This window comes from Paralichthys olivaceus, chromosome 5 (assembly GCF_024713975.1).
Source record: "Paralichthys olivaceus isolate ysfri-2021 chromosome 5, ASM2471397v2, whole genome shotgun sequence".
Lineage (NCBI taxonomy): Eukaryota > Metazoa > Chordata > Actinopteri > Pleuronectiformes > Paralichthyidae > Paralichthys > Paralichthys olivaceus.
In genome coordinates this window covers 23,604,809-23,621,732 of record NC_091097.1, presented here as the reverse complement: position 1 = coordinate 23,621,732, position 16,924 = coordinate 23,604,809, and the positions used below count along the sequence as shown (strand labels likewise).

General features: G+C 43.1%; 7 non-coding genes across 7 annotated transcripts; all 7 read left to right on the top strand.

Moving 5' to 3' along the window:
- Nucleotides 1–7,752: 7,752 nt before the first annotated feature.
- On the top strand, nt 7,753–7,871 carry LOC138409327 (5S ribosomal RNA). Its single transcript, XR_011242647.1, has one exon. It is a non-coding gene; the product is annotated as a 5S ribosomal RNA (ribosomal RNA).
- A 923-nt stretch (nt 7,872–8,794) lies between these two features.
- On the top strand, nt 8,795–8,913 carry LOC138409316 (5S ribosomal RNA). Its single transcript, XR_011242636.1, has one exon. It is a non-coding gene; the product is annotated as a 5S ribosomal RNA (ribosomal RNA).
- Nucleotides 8,914–11,471: 2,558 nt separating this feature from the next.
- LOC138409305 (5S ribosomal RNA) lies at nt 11,472–11,590 on the top strand. Its single transcript, XR_011242625.1, has one exon. It is a non-coding gene; the product is annotated as a 5S ribosomal RNA (ribosomal RNA).
- A 930-nt stretch (nt 11,591–12,520) lies between these two features.
- On the top strand, nt 12,521–12,639 carry LOC138409294 (5S ribosomal RNA). The gene has a single exon (XR_011242614.1). It is a non-coding gene; the product is annotated as a 5S ribosomal RNA (ribosomal RNA).
- A 1,305-nt stretch (nt 12,640–13,944) lies between these two features.
- Nucleotides 13,945–14,015, top strand: trnag-gcc (transfer RNA glycine (anticodon GCC)). The gene has a single exon. It is a non-coding gene; the product is annotated as a tRNA-Gly (tRNA).
- A 303-nt stretch (nt 14,016–14,318) lies between these two features.
- LOC138409283 (5S ribosomal RNA) lies at nt 14,319–14,437 on the top strand. Its single transcript, XR_011242603.1, has one exon. It is a non-coding gene; the product is annotated as a 5S ribosomal RNA (ribosomal RNA).
- Nucleotides 14,438–15,360: 923 nt separating this feature from the next.
- Nucleotides 15,361–15,479, top strand: LOC138409272 (5S ribosomal RNA). The gene has a single exon (XR_011242592.1). It is a non-coding gene; the product is annotated as a 5S ribosomal RNA (ribosomal RNA).
- Nucleotides 15,480–16,924: the final 1,445 nt, after the last annotated feature.

The window sequence follows — 16,924 nt, the reverse complement described above, 5'->3', positions numbered from 1 at the left end:
AAAAAGGATACGGAACCCTTGCATCATCACTGAAGGAAGAAAGTGAGCATTCAAAAGAACATATGTGGTCAAAACACTACTTTATTCATATTTTATTAACATATCATTTTCAAAATGTCATATTTGCAGAGAGAGATGAAAGAGCAGGGAGTTTACTCTGCATCAAGGAAGCAACTGGATACGAAACACTGACAATATTGCTGAAGGAAATTTTTGAAAATTGTAATGATTTTTTTCTTGCAACGATACAACAAAGTTGCACCTGGAGCTTGTTTTTCAGAACGCAGGGCTTTGCGTAAGGCGCAGGGCTATGCGTAAGGCGCAGGGCTATGCGTAAGGCGCAGGGCTATGCGTAAGGCGCAGGGCTATGCGTAAGGCGCAGGGCTATGCGTAAGGCGCAGGGCTATGCGTAAGGCGCAGGGCTATGCGTAAGGCGCAGGGCTATGCGTAAGGCGCAGGGCTATGGTGTAGCTTTGAAGCAGAGGCATGAATCTTGCCATGTCAGGCTTGAGTAAGAAATACAAACCCTTCTCCTATCTTACCTGGCACCTCACCAGAGCACAATAAAACACCTGCCAAGAAGCGGGTGTCAGTATCTGTTGAACATTACAGGAATGGCAGCAACCTTTCTTTCCATCTGAGTTGGAAAAGTTTCAGAAAAAAAAAAAAAAAGGGGTGCCCTTTATAAAAAATCATGCATTGGTGGTTCAGTGGTAGAATTCTCGCCTGCCACGCGGGGGCCAGTCGAGAATACTGGACCAGTCCAGCAAGCCAATAGGATCGAAGCATTCTCTCTGGGTCCGTTCATTTATTTATTTATTTCCGATTCCCCAAAAGACGGGGTTCGCATCCCGATCGCGCTGTTATTGAATGTGATATTTCTGAGCAAAAAGCATTGAAAATACGTGGAGATTAACAATTAATTCTTATGACTCATGACTACTATGACCACTATATTGTTTTTATTTAAGCAGGACAAAAAGGCAGTGTGCAATATTTCAAAGAAAGTTCCAGTTTTATTTATGAACATGTGAAATAATGTATATATGACAAATGAAATAATTGGGCTGTAAGTAAAGTTTTAGAAATAATATAGATAATTTAAGACAACAATTAGATATGACAATGACACAGTACATACATAGGGAGGGGGAGTATACAGTGATAGATACAGTGCTGGTTAATATGACAAGTAGAAAACTGGTGTTTCTGGTCATGCAATAATGTTAAAGTAAGTAAAAAAATTAAGTAAAAGAAAAAAAAAAGAAAGAAAAAACTATACAGCTATATTCAGCTCAACAGAAGTCTAAAGAACCTATGATCTATAGACATATAACCATGCGGAACAATTAACATAATAACCCAATAACATATGAACCTTTTCATGTTTACAATCTATTTACTTTCATACAGAAGACTAGACGGAAGCATTGACTTATTTACATCCAAACGATTGTTAACAACAGAGCACTAAGTACATCTGTACAACAAAACAGTCCAAACTATGCACAAAAGATCAAGTTTCTACATACTGGCATATATACCTTTCACACATTCATACATTCAGACATTTGTAAAATAAATAAAGAAATAAAAAAAAAAGAACACAACAAACAAACCAAACTAGTTTCTGGTGTGTACATTTTCATGCATTCACACATAAATAAAAGAAAAAAAGAAAAGAAAAACAATATATGTACACTTTGTTTTACAACTATTAATTTGTAGTCTATTTACATATACACAGACAAAGAACCTGTACGTCTAGAGACATATACACAAGTCAAATAAGAAACATTAAGAACAATAATTAAATAAACAATAATGAAATAAAATCAAATAAAATGGGTACAAACAATGGGTATACAGGGAAATCATTTCTTCCTTTCTTCCACAGTTCTTTGTCTCTCAGCCTCATAGAAAGGAGACTGCTGAAACTCGGGCCAGCTCATCTCCTTGGCCATGCCCTTATCTCTGTACACCTTTGATGGGCAATAAATGTATTTCCCTGCCACTCCAGGGAAGCCCGTGTGAATGTGAGGGCTGTTTGGTCCCTGTTTCAGTTCCAAGCGGCAGAATCTGCAGAGGCGGACTGTTGGTTGTGGGTGTGGTTGTGGTTGTGGGCCTGGTTGTGGGTCTTGTCTCTTCCTCCTTCCAGGTGCTCTTGGCCCTGTCGCCAAAGCCAACCAGCTGGTCGTCCTCTGATGTGGCTGTCACCACACCCTCTCCCCTGGCCTCGTAGGCAAGGAGAGACTGGATCTCTGCAAAACTCAGAGCATAATTCACAAAGGACAGTAGACTATCCTTGCTATGCCCCTCGGGCCTGAAACGACCTGCAGCCTCCTCCTTACGCATATCCTTGACAAGGTAACATGTAGAGCCAACATCATTCTCCAAAAGCCACCTGAAAGCCTTCCCTTTATACTTGCCAAACTGCAGGATGTAGTCTCCTAGCACCTCCGTCCTGTCTGAGGCATCACCCCCTCTCTGACGAACCGCAGCCAGGGCATTCTGCCGCACGAGGTCCTCTCTCAGGGCAGACCTGTCCTGACGAGTGGGGTCATCCTTGATCCGTCTGGCTTCTGCAGAGGGTTCCTGTAAGAGAAATCCACCTGGTCCCTTGCGGAACACAACACTGAGCTTACCTGGGAAGAACACCGCCCTCTGCATCTTGACCTACCATAAAGTAAAAACATAAGTTTGGGTTATCTTCTATGAACTTCAGTCAAATAGTTCAGAGGGTAAAGGCAATAGTTTCTCACACCTCTGAGTCTGGGAGGAAGTACAGTGTGTGCGTGTGTGTGTGGGGGGGGGCTTGCAGTGAAATAGTTCATAGGGTCAAGACAATAGTTTATCACACCTCTCTGATCCTTATCTACTCACAGTGTGTGTGTGTGGGCGCGAAAACAACAGGGGGGTGGGACGGTCTTTGCAGCAGGAGTTGGAGAGCAGTTATGTGTGTGTGAGAGAGGGGGGGGGGGGGGGTAGGAGAAGTGAATGCCTAGATCAAAGTCTTATTACACTTGATTAATACGGTAGGCAGACCTCTACTGCTTGTCTGAAAGTCTACTCTGGCACTACTAGTTCTGCCAAATGAATTTGAACATATTAATATCACATTTGTATTTTAAAAAAAGAGATGGTATCAATCCCTCAGTAGTACAGCTGTTTTAGTTGATGCAATATGTAGCCTAATTAGTCAGACATCTTAGGAGTAACAGATCCATGGTGTAAAGATGAGTTAACATCACGACATCAAAACCAGATACACAAAAATATGAAATACAATCATGTTATCACGTAATTTCAACACACGTTTGTAGCGTCAGTCTCTTAGCAAGTGAGCAATGCTGAGGTAGGCTATAGTTAACTTATCAACAAAAGATTGATATAAACGGACTGACAAGACTATTTAACGCCACGTCATGAAAACTATGCAAATAACTATATAAAACGATCATGTCCATTCATACTTTGACGTGTTATTTCACCACAAATCTTCTGCGTTACCCTGCGAGTGGTGCTAGGCAACTGCTGACACGACATTACTGTCAATACCGCGCTGACGAATATATAATATTAAGCAACAACCTAAAAACCACACACAATCTCAACAAATAGCATGATGTTCATTCATTATTTAGTCCATAATTACCCCAAACTTAATTCCGGGCAGTTCTATCGCATCAACCAAGCGAATAAGCAGCAGCAGCGAACTAATGTTATCAGAAAGCAGGCTAACTTTTATGAAAATAAAACAACGTGTCTTACCTTTGACGAATGAAAATGACTTGAATGTTTGAATGATGCACAGCCCCTGTAAGAACACGTAATGACATCAACAATAGACAGTGAATATGCACGCTTTTATGACCGTCTGCCGTTAGAGGTTTGCCTGAAGGAAAAAAAAAAAAATATCGGAGGACCGAGAGTCTATAGAAAAAGTCGGAACAGCGCCACAGCCGGAAGAGTGGCCAAAAGAATATTACATCCACACTGTGGTTCAGCACTATCATTGAAATGCATGTTAAAAAGCGTTTAGGTCGGTTTAGCTAAACTTTTCTCGAGGGCCGCGCGGGGGCCAGTCGAGAATACTGGACCAGTCCAGCAAGCCAATAGGATCGAAGCATTCTCTCTGGGTCCGTTCATTTATTTATTTATTTCCGATTCCCCAAAAGACGGGGTTCGCATCCCGATCGCGCTGTTATTGAATGTGATATTTCTGAGCAAAAAGCATTGAAAATACGTGGAGATTAACAATTAATTCTTATGACTCATGACTACTATGACCACTATATTGTTTTTATTTAAGCAGGACAAAAAGGCAGTGTGCAATATTTCAAAGAAAGTTCCAGTTTTATTTATGAACATGTGAAATAATGTATATATGACAAATGAAATAATTGGGCTGTAAGTAAAGTTTTAGAAATAATATAGATAATTTAAGACAACAATTAGATATGACAATGACACAGTACATACATAGGGAGGGGGAGTATACAGTGATAGATACAGTGCTGGTTAATATGACAAGTAGAAAACTGGTGTTTCTGGTCATGCAATAATGTTAAAGTAAGTAAAAAAATTAAGTAAAAGAAAAAAAAAAGAAAGAAAAAACTATACAGCTATATTCAGCTCAACAGAAGTCTAAAGAACCTATGATCTATAGACATATAACCATGCGGAACAATTAACATAATAACCCAATAACATATGAACCTTTTCATGTTTACAATCTATTTACTTTCATACAGAAGACTAGACGGAAGCATTGACTTATTTACATCCAAACGATTGTTAACAACAGAGCACTAAGTACATCTGTACAACAAAACAGTCCAAACTATGCACAAAAGATCAAGTTTCTACATACTGGCATATATACCTTTCACACATTCATACATTCAGACATTTGTAAAATAAATAAAGAAATAAAAAAAAAAGAACACAACAAACAAACCAAACTAGTTTCTGGTGTGTACATTTTCATGCATTCACACATAAATAAAAGAAAAAAAGAAAAGAAAAACAATATATGTACACTTTGTTTTACAACTATTAATTTGTAGTCTATTTACATATACACAGACAAAGAACCTGTACGTCTAGAGACATATACACAAGTCAAATAAGAAACATTAAGAACAATAATTAAATAAACAATAATGAAATAAAATCAAATAAAATGGGTACAAACAATGGGTATACAGGGAAATCATTTCTTCCTTTCTTCCACAGTTCTTTGTCTCTCAGCCTCATAGAAAGGAGACTGCTGAAACTCGGGCCAGCTCATCTCCTTGGCCATGCCCTTATCTCTGTACACCTTTGATGGGCAATAAATGTATTTCCCTGCCACTCCAGGGAAGCCCGTGTGAATGTGAGGGCTGTTTGGTCCCTGTTTCAGTTCCAAGCGGCAGAATCTGCAGAGGCGGACTGTTGGTTGTGGGTGTGGTTGTGGTTGTGGGCCTGGTTGTGGGTCTTGTCTCTTCCTCCTTCCAGGTGCTCTTGGCCCTGTCGCCAAAGCCAACCAGCTGGTCGTCCTCTGATGTGGCTGTCACCACACCCTCTCCCCTGGCCTCGTAGGCAAGGAGAGACTGGATCTCTGCAAAACTCAGAGCATAATTCACAAAGGACAGTAGACTATCCTTGCTATGCCCCTCGGGCCTGAAACGACCTGCAGCCTCCTCCTTACGCATATCCTTGACAAGGTAACATGTAGAGCCAACATCATTCTCCAAAAGCCACCTGAAAGCCTTCCCTTTATACTTGCCAAACTGCAGGATGTAGTCTCCTAGCACCTCCGTCCTGTCTGAGGCATCACCCCCTCTCTGACGAACCGCAGCCAGGGCATTCTGCCGCACGAGGTCCTCTCTCAGGGCAGACCTGTCCTGACGAGTGGGGTCATCCTTGATCCGTCTGGCTTCTGCAGAGGGTTCCTGTAAGAGAAATCCACCTGGTCCCTTGCGGAACACAACACTGAGCTTACCTGGGAAGAACACCGCCCTCTGCATCTTGACCTACCATAAAGTAAAAACATAAGTTTGGGTTATCTTCTATGAACTTCAGTCAAATAGTTCAGAGGGTAAAGGCAATAGTTTCTCACACCTCTGAGTCTGGGAGGAAGTACAGTGTGTGCGTGTGTGTGTGGGGGGGGGCTTGCAGTGAAATAGTTCATAGGGTCAAGACAATAGTTTATCACACCTCTCTGATCCTTATCTACTCACAGTGTGTGTGTGTGGGCGCGAAAACAACAGGGGGGTGGGACGGTCTTTGCAGCAGGAGTTGGAGAGCAGTTATGTGTGTGTGAGAGAGGGGGGGGGGGGGGGTAGGAGAAGTGAATGCCTAGATCAAAGTCTTATTACACTTGATTAATACGGTAGGCAGACCTCTACTGCTTGTCTGAAAGTCTACTCTGGCACTACTAGTTCTGCCAAATGAATTTGAACATATTAATATCACATTTGTATTTTAAAAAAAGAGATGGTATCAATCCCTCAGTAGTACAGCTGTTTTAGTTGATGCAATATGTAGCCTAATTAGTCAGACATCTTAGGAGTAACAGATCCATGGTGTAAAGATGAGTTAACATCACGACATCAAAACCAGATACACAAAAATATGAAATACAATCATGTTATCACGTAATTTCAACACACGTTTGTAGCGTCAGTCTCTTAGCAAGTGAGCAATGCTGAGGTAGGCTATAGTTAACTTATCAACAAAAGATTGATATAAACGGACTGACAAGACTATTTAACGCCACGTCATGAAAACTATGCAAATAACTATATAAAACGATCATGTCCATTCATACTTTGACGTGTTATTTCACCACAAATCTTCTGCGTTACCCTGCGAGTGGTGCTAGGCAACTGCTGACACGACATTACTGTCAATACCGCGCTGACGAATATATAATATTAAGCAACAACCTAAAAACCACACACAATCTCAACAAATAGCATGATGTTCATTCATTATTTAGTCCATAATTACCCCAAACTTAATTCCGGGCAGTTCTATCGCATCAACCAAGCGAATAAGCAGCAGCAGCGAACTAATGTTATCAGAAAGCAGGCTAACTTTTATGAAAATAAAACAACGTGTCTTACCTTTGACGAATGAAAATGACTTGAATGTTTGAATGATGCACAGCCCCTGTAAGAACACGTAATGACATCAACAATAGACAGTGAATATGCACGCTTTTATGACCGTCTGCCGTTAGAGGTTTGCCTGAAGGAAAAAAAAAAAAATATCGGAGGACCGAGAGTCTATAGAAAAAGTCGGAACAGCGCCACAGCCGGAAGAGTGGCCAAAAGAATATTACATCCACACTGTGGTTCAGCACTATCATTGAAATGCATGTTAAAAAGCGTTTAGGTCGGTTTAGCTAAACTTTTCTCGAGGGCCGCGCGGGAGGCCCGGGTTCGATTCCCGGCTAATGCAATAGACATTTTTTTGAGACAGAAGTTGTTTCTGCCCAGTTTCAGGCTGAGGACCTTTCACGTGTTAAGAAAAGGTGATAACCACTACACTACAGACACTGACGAACAGTGAATCCCCAGGGCCTGACACTGGTAAATACACCATAACCAACCAGAGTCCCATAAGCCGTTTTCTGAGAGGAGCCAAATCTATTTGCAAAGAATTTGCTACTAGGGGTCCTTTGAGATTTCAGAAGAGAGATTCAAAACTGCGAGTGAGTGATGATTCACATGTATAAAGGAGGTATTGTGGCTGGAGTCTATCGCTTACGGCCATACCACCCTGAACACGCCCGATCTCGTCCGATCTCGGAAGCTAAGCAGGGTCGGGCCTGGTTAGTACTTGGATGGGAGACCGCCTGGGAATACCAGGTGCTGTAAGCTTTTTAGACTTTACATTGCAGAGGGCACTGTTGCTGCTGCTTCAGAGGAGAAACATCTTGGAAAGAGCAGGAAAGACTATTCATCAAAGAAAAAAAGGATATGGAACCCTCGCATCATCACTGAAGGAAGAAAGTGAGCATTCAAAAGACCATATGTAGTCAAAACACTACTTTATCCGTGTCATTTCAACATGTCAGTCTCAAAATGTCATATTTGGAGAGAGCGGTGAGTTTACTCAGCATCAAGGAAAAAACAGTTTATGTAACCCTGACATAGTTAATGAAGGATATGATTGAAAATTCTAATTATTTTTTTTGGGCTTGCAATACTAGGACAAAATGACACCTTCAGTTTATTTTTCCTGCACAATAAAACAGTTGAAGGAACTCCAGAGTGTCAATGGTCACAAAGTAGCAAAACTGTGGATTAGGGTGATGATTCTCTTTGCCGCCAGCAGATGGTGCAGTTGCTGCTGCTTCAGAGGAGACACATCTTGGAAAGAGCAGGAAAGACTGTTCATCAAAGAAAAAAAGGATACGGAACCCTTGCATCATCACTGAAGGAAGAAAGTGAGCATTCAAAAGAACATATGTAGTCAAAACACTACTTTATTCATATTTTATTAACACATCATTTTCAAAATGTCATATTTGCAGAGAGAGATGAAAGAGCAGGGAGTTTACTCTGCATCAAGGAAGCAACTGGATACGAAACACTGACAATATTGCTGAAGGAAATTTTTGAAAATTGTAATGATATTTTTCTTGCAACGATACGACAAAATTGCACCTTGAGCTTGTTTTTCAGAACAATTTAACCCCCGCCCCCCCACACCTCAAGATTCCATGGTCGCAAAGCAACAGAACAATTGAGGATGGTGATGGTTCACATGTATAAAGGAGGTATTGTGGCTGGAGTCTATCGCTTACGGCCATACCACCCTGAACACGCCCGATCTCGTCCGATCTCGGAAGCTAAGCAGGGTCGGGCCTGGTTAGTACTTGGATGGGAGACCGCCTGGGAATACCAGGTGCTGTAAGCTTTTTAGACTTTACTTTGCAGAGGGCGCTGTTGCTGCTGCTTCAGAGTAGACAAAATTACACCTTCAGTTTATTTTCCCTGCACAATAAAACAGTTGAAGGAACTCCAGAGTGTCAATGGTCACAAAGTAGCAAAACTGTGGATTAGGGTGATGATTCTCTTTGCCGCCAGCAGATGGTGCAGTTGCTGCTGCTTCAGAGGAGACACATCTTGGAAAGAGCAGGAAAGACTGTTCATCAAAGAAAAAAAGGATACGGAACCCTTGCATCAATATGGCGCCGTACTAACGGGAGCCTGTCGTAGCAGGTCCGTGTATTACTGTCGGTCTTTTGTGTTTTTATTACGTTTGCTGTTTGTTTTTTATATTTATTTTTGCACTGCTCTGTGCATCTTCGTGCCGCACAAAGACGAGATGCTTTTGCAACCGATTGGACACTTTTTATCACTTTTAACCGCACTTCGGTCTCTTCGGATCACTGGAAGCATGCCGGCAACACACGCCGGGATTGTTTACACCCGCGACCAGCTGATGGCCCTGAGGCACACCCCCCTCTTGGCCGGAGAGAGACCCACCATCCCGGAGGAACTAAAGAAGAGACGGCGGGGCTGTAGAGCGGGGCTTAAACGGAGGATGGCGAAGAGGAAGTTTAAGCCCTTCATCCCTGCAGTTATCACTGGAAACGTGAGGTCGCTGGCAAATAAAGTGGACGAACTGGAAGCGCTCATCAGAACGCAGAGGGAGTACAGGGAGTCCAGTATTGTGTGTCTCACGGAAACGTGGCTGCACGAGCAGATACCGGACTCCAACGTCACCATTCCCGGCTTCCAGACGGTTCGAGCCGACAGAGACACCACCGCGACCGGCAAGAAGAAAGGAGGGGGTCTCGCCGTGCTCGTGAACAACAGGTGGTGTCACTCCGGGTACGTCACCGTCAAACAGCGTGTATGCAACCCGGACATCGAGCTCGTCGCAGTCGGACTTCGTCCATATTATTTGCCGAGGGAGTTTACCAGTGTTTTCGCCATCACTGTTTATATTCCTCCATCTGGGAACGCAGCAGCAGCGTGTGACGTCATCCACACTGTAACTGCAGGATTACAAACACAACACCCCGGGGCCTTCATCGTCATCACAGGTGACTTTAACCATGCTTCCCTCTCATCCACACTCCCAACATTCTTCCAGTTTGTAAAATGTGCCACCCGTGACAATAAGACTTTGGACCTGCTGTATGCAAATGTTAAGGATGCATACAGCTCCACTGCCCTGCCACCACTGGGCAGATCAGACCACAACCTAGTCCTGCTCTCCCCATCATACAAGCCTGTGGTTCAGCGGCACCCAGTCAAAGTGAGGACAGTGAGGAAATGGACTCCTGAGGCCATGGAAACACTGCGTGGAGCGCTGGAGGCCACAGACTGGGATGCTCTGTATGAGCCACATGGTGAGGACATTGATGGCATGACTGACTGTGTCTCTGAGTACATTGGGTTCTGCATAGACAACACCATCCCCACTAAAGAGGTCCGCTGTTACCCAAATAACAAACCGTGGGTAACAAGCGACCTGAAGGCCCTTCTCAACGAGAAGAAGAGAGCCTTTAGATCACGGGACAGAGCAGAACTCAAACGGGTACAAAGGGAGCTAAAGCGCAGCATCAGGGAGAGCAAGGACAACTACAGAAGAAAACTGGAGCACAAACTGGAGGACAACAATAGCAGAGACGTCTGGAGTGGGATAAAGGAGATCACCGGCTTCCAGAGGAGAGGTGAGGGAGCAACGGGGAATGAACGACGTGCGAACGAGCTGAACACGTTCTTCAATAGGTTCAACAACAACCCCCCCACCCCCAGCGGACCCTCCACTGCCTCCACTGCCTCTACTGCTTCTCAGAGCAACAACCCCCCACCTCCCCCCACCACCCTCTGCCCCACACCACACCCGTCACCATCTCCCCCCACCCCTCCGCTGGCTTTCACCACAGACTTTTTCACACCTTCCACCCCCGGGACATCCTCACATCACCCACAGTCCCCCACCACCACCACCTCCTGCAACACACACCTCTTTGCATCACCCTCAAACCCACCACTGACATCCCCTACCCTCCAGTCTGGACTGCACATCACAGCCAGCCAGGTGACTCCTTAATTTCCCTCCGGGGATGAATAAAGTACTCTATCTATCATCACTGAAGGAAGAAAGTGAGCATTCAAAAGACCATATGTAGTCAAAACACTACTTTATTCATATTTTATTAACACATCATTTTCAAAATGTCATATTTGCAGAGAGAGATGAAAGAGCAGGGAGTTTACTCTGCATCAAGGAAACAACTGGATATGAAACACTGACAATATTGCTGAAGGAAATTTTTGAAAATTGTAATGATATTTTTCTTGCAACGATACGACAAAATTGCACCTTGAGCTTGTTTTTCAGAACAATTTAACCCCCGCCCCCCCACACCTCAAGATTCCATGGTCGCAAAGGAACAGAACAATTGAGGATGGTGATGATTCACATGTATAAAGGAGGTATTGTGGCTGGAGTCTATCGCTTACGGCCATACCACCCTGAACACGCCCGATCTCGTCCGATCTCGGAAGCTAAGCAGGGTCGGGCCTGGTTAGTACTTGGATGGGAGACCGCCTGGGAATACCAGGTGCTGTAAGCTTTTTAGACTTTACATTGCAAAGAGCAGAGGGCACTGTTGCTGCTGCTTCAGAGGAGAAACATCTTGGAAAGAGCAGGAAAGACTATTCATCAAAGAAAAAAAGGATATGGAACCCTCGCATCATCACTGAAGGAAGAAAGTGAGCATTCAAAAGACCATATGTAGTCAAAACACTACTTTATCCGTGTCATTTCAACATGTCAGTCTCAAAATGTCATATTTGGAGAGAGCGGTGAGTTTACTCAGCATCAAGGAAAAAACAGTTTATGTAACCCTGACATAGTTAATGAAGGATATGATTGAAAATTCAAATTATTTTTTTTTGGCTTGCAATACTAGGACAAAATGACACCTTCAGTTTATTTTCCCTGCACAATAAAACAGTTGAAGGAACTCCAGAGTGTCAATGGTCACAAAGTGGAAAATGTTTGGATTAGGGTGATGATTCTCTTTGCCGCCAGCAGATGGTGCAGTTGCTGCTGCTTCAGAGGAGACACATCTTGGAAAGAGCAGGAAAGACTGTTCATCAAAGAAAAAAAGGATACGGAACCCTTGCATCATCACTGAAGGAAGAAAGTGAGCATTCAAAAGAACATATGTAGTCAAAACACTACTTTATTCATATTTTATTAACACATCATTTTCAAAATGTCATATTTGCAGAGAGAGATGAAAGAGCAGGGAGTTTACTCTGCATCAAGGAAGCAACTGGATACGAAACACTGACAATATTGCTGAAGGAAATTTTTGAAAATTGTAATGATATTTTTCTTGCAACGATACGACAAAATTGCACCTTGAGCTTGTTTTTCAGAACAATTTAACCCCCGCCCCCCCACACCTCAAGATTCCATGGTCGCAAAGCAACAGAACAATTGAGGATGGTGATGATTCACATGTATAAAGGAGGTATTGTGGCTGGAGTCTATCGCTTACGGCCATACCACCCTGAACACGCCCGATCTCGTCCGATCTCGGAAGCTAAGCAGGGTCGGGCCTGGTTAGTACTTGGATGGGAGACCGCCTGGGAATACCAGGTGCTGTAAGCTTTTTAGACTTTACATTGCAAAGAGCAGAGGGCGCTGTTGCTGCTGCTTCAGAGGAGACACATCTTGGAAAGAGCAGGAAAGACTGTTCATCAAAGAAAAAAAGGATATGGAACCCTCGCATCATCACTGAAGGAAGAAAGTGAGCATTCAAAAGACCATATGTAGTCAAAACACTACTTTATCCGTGTCATTTCAACATGTCAGTCTCAAAATGTCATATTTGGAGAGAGCGGTGAGTTTACTCAGCATCAAGGAAAAAACAGTTTATGTAACCCTGACATAGTTAATGAAGGATATGATTGAAAATTCAAATTATTTTTTTTTGGCTTGCAATACTAGGACAAAATGACACCTTCAGTTTATTTTCCCTGCACAATAAAACAGTTGAAGGAACTCCAGAGTGTCAATGGTCACAAAGTAGCAAAACTGTGGATTAGGGTGATGATTCTCTTTGCCGCCAGCAGATGGTGCAGTTGCTGCTGCTTCAGAGGAGACACATCTTGGAAAGAGCAGGAAAGACTGTTCATCAAAGAAAAAAAGGATACGGAACCCTTGCATCATCACTGAAGGAAGAAAGTGAGCATTCAAAAGAACATATGTAGTCAAAACACTACTTTATTCATATTTTATTAACATATCATTTTCAAAATGTCATATTTGCAGAGAGAGATGAAAGAGCAGGGAGTTTACTCTGCATCAAGGAAGCAACTGGATACGAAACACTGACAATATTGCTGAAGGAAATTTTTGAAAATTGTAATGATTTTTTTCTTGCAACGATACAACAAAGTTGCACCTGGAGCTTGTTTTTCAGAACGCAGGGCTTTGCGTAAGGCGCAGGGCTATGCGTAAGGCGCAGGGCTATGCGTAAGGCGCAGGGCTATGCGTAAGGCGCAGGGCTATGCGTAAGGCGCAGGGCTATGCGTAAGGCGCAGGGCTATGCGTAAGGCGCAGGGCTATGCGTAAGGCGCAGGGCTATGCGTAAGGCGCAGGGCTATGCGTAAGGCGCAGGGCTATGCGTAAGGCGCAGGGCTATGCGTAAGGCGCAGGGCTATGCGTAAGGCGCAGGGCTATGGTGTAGCTTTGAAGCAGAGGCATGAATCTTGCCATGTCAGGCTTGAGTAAGAAATACAAACCCTTCTCCTATCTTACCTGGCACCTCACCAGAGCACAATAAAACACCTGCCAAGAAGCGGGTGTCAGTATCTGTTGAACATTACAGGAATGGCAGCAACCTTTCTTTCCATCTGAGTTGGAAAAGTTTCAGAAAAAAAAAAAAAAGGGGTGCCCTTTATAAAAAATCATGCATTGGTGGTTCAGTGGTAGAATTCTCGCCTGCCACGCGGGAGGCCCGGGTTCGATTCCCGGCTAATGCAATAGACATTTTTTTGAGACAGAAGTTGTTTCTGCCCAGTTTCAGGCTGAGGACCTTTCACGTGTTAAGAAAAGGTGATAACCACTACACTACAGACACTGACGAACAGTGAATCCCCAGGGCCTGACACTGGTAAATACACCATAACCAACCAGAGTCCCATAAGCCGTTTTCTGAGAGGAGCCAAATCTATTTGCAAAGAATTTGCTACTAGGGGTCCTTTGAGATTTCAGAAGAGAGATTCAAAACTGCGAGTGAGTGATGATTCACATGTATAAAGGAGGTATTGTGGCTGGAGTCTATCGCTTACGGCCATACCACCCTGAACACGCCCGATCTCGTCCGATCTCGGAAGCTAAGCAGGGTCGGGCCTGGTTAGTACTTGGATGGGAGACCGCCTGGGAATACCAGGTGCTGTAAGCTTTTTAGACTTTACATTGCAGAGGGCACTGTTGCTGCTGCTTCAGAGGAGAAACATCTTGGAAAGAGCAGGAAAGACTATTCATCAAAGAAAAAAAGGATATGGAACCCTCGCATCATCACTGAAGGAAGAAAGTGAGCATTCAAAAGACCATATGTAGTCAAAACACTACTTTATCCGTGTCATTTCAACATGTCAGTCTCAAAATGTCATATTTGGAGAGAGCGGTGAGTTTACTCAGCATCAAGGAAAAAACAGTTTATGTAACCCTGACATAGTTAATGAAGGATATGATTGAAAATTCAAATTATTTTTTTTGGGCTTGCAATACTAGGACAAAATGACACCTTCAGTTTATTTTTCCTGCACAATAAAACAGTTGAAGGAACTCCAGAGTGTCAATGGTCACAAAGTAGCAAAACTGTGGATTAGGGTGATGATTCTCTTTGCCGCCAGCAGATGGTGCAGTTGCTGCTGCTTCAGAGGAGACACATCTTGGAAAGAGCAGGAAAGACTGTTCATCAAAGAAAAAAAGGATACGGAACCCTTGCATCATCACTGAAGGAAGAAAGTGAGCATTCAAAAGACCATATGTAGTCAAAACACTACTTTATTCATATTTTATTAACACATCATTTTCAAAATGTCATATTTGCAGAGAGAGATGAAAGAGCAGGGAGTTTACTCTGCATCAAGGAAGCAACTGGATACGAAACACTGACAATATTGCTGAAGGAAATTTTTGAAAATTGTAATGATATTTTTCTTGCAACAATACGACAAAATTGCACCTTGAGCTTGTTTTTCAGAACAATTTAACCCCCGCCCCCCCACACCTCAAGATTCCATGGTCGCAAAGCAACAGAACAATTGAGGATGGTGATGGTTCACATGTATAAAGGAGGTATTGTGGCTGGAGTCTATCGCTTACGGCCATACCACCCTGAACACGCCCGATCTCGTCCGATCTCGGAAGCTAAGCAGGGTCGGGCCTGGTTAGTACTTGGATGGGAGACCGCCTGGGAATACCAGGTGCTGTAAGCTTTTTAGACTTTACATTGCAAAGAGCAGAGGGCGCTGTTGCTGCTGCTTCAGAGGAGACACATCTTGGAAAGAGCAGGAAAGACTGTTCATCAAAGAAAAAAAGGATATGGAACCCTCGCATCATCACTGAAGGAAGAAAGTGAGCATTCAAAAGACCATATGTAGTCAAAACACTACTTTATCCGTGTCATTTCAACATGTCAGTCTCAAAATGTCATATTTGGAGAGAGCGGTGAGTTTACTCAGCATCAAGGAAAAAACAGTTTATGTAACCCTGACATAGTTAATGAAGGATATGATTGAAAATTCAAATTATTTTTTTTTGGCTTGCAATACTAGGACAAAATGACACCTTCAGTTTATTTTCCCTGCACAATAAAACAGTTGAAGGAACTCCAGAGTGTCAATGGTCACAAAGTAGCAAAACTGTGGATTAGGGTGATGATTCTCTTTGCCGCCAGCAGATGGTGCAGTTGCTGCTGCTTCAGAGGAGACACATCTTGGAAAGAGCAGGAAAGACTGTTCATCAAAGAAAAAAAGGATACGGAACCCTTGCATCATCACTGAAGGAAGAAAGTGAGCATTCAAAAGAACATATGTAGTCAAAACACTACTTTATTCATATTTTATTAACATATCATTTTCAAAATGTCATATTTGCAGAGAGAGATGAAAGAGCAGGGAGTTTACTCTGCATCAAGGAAGCAACTGGATACGAAACACTGACAATATTGCTGAAGGAAATTTTTGAAAATTGTAATGATTTTTTTCTTGCAACGATACAACAAAGTTGCACCTGGAGCTTGTTTTTCAGAACGCAGGGCTTTGCGTAAGGCGCAGGGCTATGCGTAAGGCGCAGGGCTATGCGTAAGGCGCAGGGCTATGCGTAAGGCGCAGGGCTATGCGTAAGGCGCAGGGCTATGCGTAAGGCGCAGGGCTATGGTGTAGCTTTGAAGCAGAGGCATGAATCTTGCCATGTCAGGCTTGAGTAAGAAATACAAACCCTTCTCCTATCTTACCTGGCACCTCACCAGAGCACAATAAAACACCTGCCAAGAAGCGGGTGTCAGTATCTGTTGAACATTACAGGAATGGCAGCAACCTTTCTTTCCATCTGAGTTGGAAAAGTTTCAGAAAAAAAAAAAAAAGGGGTGCCCTTTATAAAAAATCATGCATTGGTGGTTCAGTGGTAGAATTCTCGCCTGCCACGCGGGGGCCAGTCGAGAATACTGGACCAGTCCAGCAAGCCAATAGGATCGAAGCATTCTCTCTGGGTCCGTTCATTTATTTATTTATTTCCGATTCCCCAAAAGACGGGGTTCGCATCCCGATCGCGCTGTTATTGAACGTGATATTTCTGAGTAAAAAGCATTGAAAATACGTGGAGATTAACAATTAATTCTTATGACTCATGACTACTATGACCACTATATTGTTTTTATTTA